General features: G+C 41.8%; 1 non-coding gene across 1 annotated transcript; it reads left to right on the forward strand.

Annotated features, from left to right (window-relative positions):
- The first annotated feature begins 320 nt into the window (after nt 1-320).
- On the forward strand, nt 321-486 carry LOC138970051 (U1 spliceosomal RNA). Its single transcript, XR_011456832.1, has one exon. It is a non-coding gene; the product is annotated as a U1 spliceosomal RNA (small nuclear RNA).
- The last annotated feature ends 4,828 nt before the right edge of the window (nt 487-5,314 follow it).

Genomic DNA, 5,314 nt, shown 5'->3' on the forward strand with positions numbered 1-5,314 from the left:
ACCTATAAACGGGAATTACGCTTGTTTCTAAAAATAGCAACGGTAGGCCACTTTCTATAAATAGACATTTATTTTTTCCCCTTTTATTTACATTGTAGTTACGAAGAAAAATACATAATTTACGCTACAAAACCTGTTTGTGAATCAATTTAGAGCAATAACAAAATTAAACAGACACTTTCTAACTGTAGAGGAAAGTAGCAGAATATTTTGCTAAACAAAAATTACTAGAAATGTCAATTTTTAAATATATCCAAATGAACACCCTAAAAATGTCTGTTCTTATTTCGAGTTGGGATGACGCAGTAATTGATAAGTACATACTTACCTGGCACGGGAGACACCTTGATCAACAAGGAGGTACTCCTAGGATGAGGCCTGTCCATTGCACCAAACGGGCGGGCTAAACCCTACGACCATCACAAATGTTGATCGGCCGAGTGTGTAATTTCTGCGTGAGGGGGACTGCGTTCGCGCTATCCCCTGCAAAATCTCAAATCAATGAATAGTGAATTAGAAGACACTCGGCTTCACACTGTCATAGTAGGCATAACCAACTGTTATTCAAATTCTTCATGTATTGATTTCAATCAATCAATGAGTCTTATATCGCGCATATTCCGTGGGTACAGTTCTAGGCGCTCTGCAGTGATGCCGTGTGAGATGAAATTTTATACGGCCAGTAGATTGCAGCCATGTCGGCGCATATTTACCTTTCACGGCCTTATTCCAAGTCACACGGGTATGGTAGACAATTATTAACTGTGCCTAAGCAATTTTGCCAGGAAAGACCCTTTTGTCAATCGTGGGATCTTTAACGTGCACACCCAATGTAGTATACACGGGGGGTGGTTCGGACACGTACACCGAAGAGAGTCTGCACACAAAGTTGACTCTGTGAAATAAATTTCCGCCGAACCTGGGATCGAACTCGCGCTGACAGCGGCCAACTGAATACAAATCCAGCGCGCTACCAACTGAGCTATATCCCCGCCACTCTGCACTCTAAAACAATCATTTTAAAGTTGACATTCATTCAAATAAAGAGGAATTATGGCCAGTGTGTATTTTTTTCGATTTTTAAAAAAACAGAAGTAGTGCACCACGAAATCATTTCATTTCATTTCATTTTCATTTCATTTTCATTACTTTATTGTCCCATCGCTGGGAAATTCGGGTCGCTTCCTCCCAGTGGAAAGCTAGCAGCAACGGAGTCGCGCTACCCAGGTGTCTGCGTGTTTAGGTGTATTCAGCCACCTGCACTTATGGCAGAATGACCAAGGTCTTTTACGTGCCATTGTGATGACACGGGGGTGGGACATGGCTTCCGTCTCTGGGTCTGCACATAAAGTTGACCCGTGTCCGTCCCGGCCCGAATTCGAACCTGCGACCTTTCGATCACAAGTCCAGTGCTCTACCAACTGAGCTACTGGGCCCCCAGTGTTCAGTGTTCGCTCAAAACAGGGGACACGCCTTTTTCTAGAAAAATACGTACACTTCATGAAAGAAAGTTGCAAAGAAAGTTTCGCACAATGATTCGTGATCAGGAAAACTGTTTAGTGCGCCACATTTCTTTCAATGTGTCTAGTTATCTCGATTTATAATGTTGAACATTGCTGAAATCATACTTGCATGTTCCTTATTCACAATATTACGCTTGTTTCTAATAAAAGCACTTGATACGCGATAACCTAAAACGGAAATTACGACTGTCTTTAAAAATAGCATTGAATAAGCCACTCTACAAATAGACATTCACTTTTCATGTACATTTGTAATCACGACGAAAAATACATAATTATTTTACACACTAAGAACCGTTGATGAATCAATTTAGAGTAATAACAAAATGAAACAGGTACTTTGTGACTTAAAATGAAAGTAGTAGAATATGTTGCTTAAAGTTAAATGACTAAAAATGTTTATCGTAAAACCAATTATATGATATGACTGTTTTGTTTGTTTGCTTAACGCCCAGCCGACCACGAAGGGCCATATCAGGGCGGTGCTGCTTTGACATATAACGTGCGCCACACACAAGACAGAAGTCGCAGCACAGGCTTCATGTCTCACCCAGTCACATTATTCTGACACCGGACCAACCAGTCCTAGCACTATAACCCCATAATGCCAGACGCCAGGCGGAGATGCCACAAGATTGCCAATTTTAAAGTCTTAGGTATGACCCGGCCGGCCGGGTTCGAACCCACGACCTCCCGATCACTTAACCATATCCACATATCGAGGCTCTGGGAGTTACTTCCCTTGTTTTAGGAAGCAAGCTTGGGGACAATGTAAAACGGATGATAGGTATCCTGAACGCTGTGTTGGCGTGAAATTCATCCCATTTGTGAAACCGGGAAAGCATCTGTACCATATACATCGCTGCCTTCGCTGGATAAAAGCCTGCAATCGCCCAGCTTACCAGTTGAACGTCAACACAATCAAGTCGTACACGTACATTTGCAGCAAGGTCAGATCTCGCACGACTTTGATTCAAGGCCTATTGCTAATTTTTTGATGGTTTGGTCTCAGTGTCACAAAAATATGACGATCTAATCAATCACTGATTTAAAAAATAAGTATGTTAACGTTGCCCTATATCCATTGACATTCTTAGTGAAATAGATCTATTTGAAATAGTATTTCACTGCCCCGACCGGCGAACTTGTTGCCGGCTGTATTGAGCTTGTGTGTTCGTGTAGGCTTACTCAAAAAGTCAAAATCACAGTCGTCTCCGAAACAAGCAATAATCAGAGTTGGGGGGAAAACATTTCGTTTGTTCAGTTTTGTTTTGTTCTTGATAGTTTGTTTATCTCTCACACACACACACACACACACACACACACACACACACACACACACACACACACACACACACACACACACACACACACACACATACATACATACATACACAAACACACGCGCGCACGCACACACATTGCACGTACGCGCACATACACACACCTACTGAGATATGCCTAACATACACGCACGCTTGCAAACACACACATAATACGCAAACGCAGTTTAATTTCCTCAATACAAGGCGAAAGGCACACACACACCACACACAAATAAACACACACACGCAGTCCCACACACACACACACACACACAACCCTCACACACACAAATAAACCCACACACGCAGTCAACCCCCCCCCCCCACACACACAACCCTCACACACACAAATAAACACACACACGCAGTCCACCCCCCCCCACACACACACAAACCCTCACACACACAAATAAACACACACACGCAGTCCACCCCCCCCCACACACACAACCCTCTCTGACACACACACCCGCCCAACCCCAGCGTCCAACTCAACTTTCACCAACAACCATACCCTACTCTCACTATCGCTCTCTCTCTCTCTCTCTCTCTCTCACACACACACACACACACATATGACACACACAAGCTCACGCAAGCACAGCCACACACACACACAGCACGCGCATACACACACACTGACACACATCACACACAGCACGCGCATATACACACACACTGACACACATCACACACACACACACACACACACACACACACACACCTTTCGCAGTTCGCTCACAGTTCTCTTTTCCATCGTCGCCATCTTCGAAGCTTGCTTCGCTTTTCAGGGGAGATAACCCGTTTATCACATTCGCTGCTGACTTGTGGGTCAAGGCTATGACTGGAAAGGCCGTTTATTCCCCTAACTTATTCAGAAAACAGATTGAGTTTACATTACGTAGTGTCGATACAGTGGAACCTACAACACAGACACCCCCCCCAAAATCAAATTCGCAAAATCAAGGTTCCCGCGATAAAATCGACAACAAATCAGAACAACTAAATCGAACCATGTTTAGCATGTCATTAGACAGAACAATCACATCTGCACCCAAAACAGTCAGTTTTGTTGATATATCTTGTCTACCATGGACCCCAAGGCATGCTGAGCGGTGTAGGTGTCAATCCTCTCAGAAGGCATAAAAGGCAGTTTTTGAAGCCGTTTTAGCGGGTAATGAGACAAAAAATGATACATTTCAGTAACTCGCCAACGCATTGCCTTCACACTTTCGGAGATTTGTACTAACACGTGTCGTAAAGTAAATACGGAATTTTAAGTCATTTGAGACATTAGGTCTGCTGTAATTTGTCATGTCAGAAAAAGTTCTTAAATTGACGGTAGGTTTTTGCTGACTCATCGAAAAAAAAATTGTTGTTGAAATCTTCAGGAACAATGAAAGATGCGCCACATACTCACATTTCACGTACATATCTTATCAGACATGGGTGGTATGAGGATTTCAACGCTAAAGTATAGTTTTTAAGAAGTTGAGCCATTCATAACCACAGCCAAGTAAGCACAGGCCTAGGACTGTAACATCCACGGCTATTGTAGACATTTCTGAGACACATCTGTCATCATTTGCAAAAAGTCAGCATATTAGAAATAACGGTTTTATTACCGTCTATTTCGACCAAAAGAAATTTCGAAGCGACCCCGCGAATTAGACGGAACAGCTGCAATGGGAACTGGATCGTATGTGTGTATGTGTGTGTGTGTGCGTGCGTGTGTGTGTTTGTGTGTGTGTGTGTGTGTGTATGCTAACGGGTACATTTCGCACAACTGTAACGTATACTGTTAGTTGCTAATCGATAAAACGATACAGAGGGTAATCAAATCGTAAAAAGCCGACACACACACAAAAGTAGATCTAACTCGACCTGTCCACAATTTATCCAAACGCTGGCAGAAAAATGTGCCTTTTCAAACGTTCTAATTTATTGTCGTTACTGACAATATCGTTATTCAAACAATCACAGTGCGCTAAGAGATTTATAGAGCAAATCTTGAAAATAATTATTGAAATCAGCGCTTTGCGCTTCGTTCTATAATTAGTTTTCTCGATTTGCTCTATAAATCTCTTAGTGCACTGTGATAATTATTTCAATAACTTAAAAAATAAAAATCAGTCTTGCGCTTGTTTGTAATAAACACTGGATACGCGATTACCTACAACGGGAATTACGCCAGTTTCTAAAAATAGCATATTCACACTTTCTCCTTTTATCTACATTGTAATCACGAAGAAAAATACACAATTTACACTATTGGAACTGCTGATGAATCAATTTAGAGTAATAACAAAATAAAACAGTTTTTTTTGTGACTTAAGAGGAAAGTAGCAGAGTATCTTGCTTAAGTAAAATTACTAAGAATGTAATTGTTGAGGTATGTCAAAATAAACACCCTCACAATGTCTGATCTTACTCTGAGTTGGGATGACACAGTAATTTGATTTCAGC

This window comes from Littorina saxatilis, linkage group LG6, assembly GCF_037325665.1.
Source record: "Littorina saxatilis isolate snail1 linkage group LG6, US_GU_Lsax_2.0, whole genome shotgun sequence".
Taxonomy (NCBI): Eukaryota; Metazoa; Mollusca; class Gastropoda; order Littorinimorpha; family Littorinidae; genus Littorina; species Littorina saxatilis.